General features: G+C 48.0%; 1 protein-coding gene across 1 annotated transcript in view; it reads right to left on the bottom strand.

Moving 5' to 3' along the window:
* PLEKHD1 (pleckstrin homology domain containing, family D (with coiled-coil domains) member 1) overlaps positions 1-1,368 on the bottom strand; it is a gene marked incomplete at its 3' end in the record, with an annotated part of 21,110 nt that overhangs the window by 8,569 nt on the left and 11,173 nt on the right. The window lies entirely within an intron of this gene.

Raw genomic sequence — 1,368 nt, 5'->3', positions numbered from 1 at the left:
CCTGTTTAACAAAATCTCAGTCTATGGAGTTGTTTTTTTTCCGAGGGTGGGTTTTTTTTGTTTGGGTTTTTGGTTTTTTTGGGAGGGGGGGGAGGTTCCCCCTCTGGTTAGTTTTAAATAACAAGGGAGACTGTAGGATGATGACAATAATGTGTAAGTGCTGCAGTGCCAACAGCAGTACAATCTCCGTCTAGGAACAAGAAGGCACTGTAGCAGGTCGCCTAAAATATTTCAGCCGCCTCCTTTTAGTTTTCCTATTCATTGCCCATCAATTTACTGGCCCATGAAACTTCCATGGGCAGCCTTCTGTTGCAGTTCATACAGTACCACATAGATTAACAGCTTGCTCCACAACCAAAGCCCAGGCTCACTGCAACAGCACAAAGCTTGGCTTGGGCTGATCCACCATAACACCGTGTTCCCCAGTAATTACAACTGGACAATTTCAGCCTCATAGCATTGGAATTAACTGAGATACTGCATTTACCCTGCATGCACACACTGGTATCACAAGTTAAACTTGCCTGAAAGAGCAGCTTTTGTCCCTACAGACACAAGAGATCACATACACACACTGTAATGCAGCCAGCAAAGGCAAAGCGCTCATTGCTTCAAGCTTCATAGCTGAATAATAAGCTCTGGAAGTTTCTACCTGGCTTGGGAAAGTCAAATCCCTGATGAAGTGTTACCTCTTCCTGCCCCTGCTGAGATTTAGAAAAAGCCTGCTCTGTTTTTTCAGAACAGCCGCTAATTGTACTGTCAGGCTCTTGGGTGCTGAGGGCTTGCAGAGCTGGTGGCCACCAAACCGCAAATCTCTCCAGCATTCTCAGCAGACTATGAACTCAGTATTGTACACATACAGCAAATCAAACCCTCTCACCCAAGTAGGTGAGCTGGAAATGCTCTGCTAACAGCTCCTCCCCTGGGATTTAGCCTGCATCCATATTTCATAGAATGGTTTGGGTTGGAAGGGACCTTAAAGACCATCCAGTTCCAACCCCCCTGCCATGGGCAGGGACACCTTCCACTAGACCAGGTTGCTCAAAGCCACATCCAGCCTGGCCTTGAAGACATCCAGGGATGGGGCATCCACAGCTTCTCTGGGCAACCTGTGCCAATGCCTCACCATCCTCTCAATAAAGAACTTCTTCCTGATGTCCAATCTAAATCTCCCCACTTTCAATTTAAACCCATTACCCCTTGTCCTGTCACTACAGGCCCTTGTAAAAAGTCCCCCCGCAGCTTCCTTGTAGCCCCTTCAGGTACTGGAAGGTGCTATAAGGTCTCCCCAGAGCCTTCTCTTCTCCAGGCTGAACAAGCCCAACTCTCTCAGCCTGTCCCCATAGCAGAGGTGCTCCAGCCCTCTGA

Source organism: Eurypyga helias, unplaced genomic scaffold, assembly GCF_000690775.1.
Source record: "Eurypyga helias isolate BGI_N326 unplaced genomic scaffold, ASM69077v1 scaffold5101, whole genome shotgun sequence".
Lineage (NCBI taxonomy): Eukaryota > Metazoa > Chordata > Aves > Eurypygiformes > Eurypygidae > Eurypyga > Eurypyga helias.
Note: the sequence above shows the minus strand (reverse complement) of the source record. Positions and strands in the feature narration are given on the sequence as shown.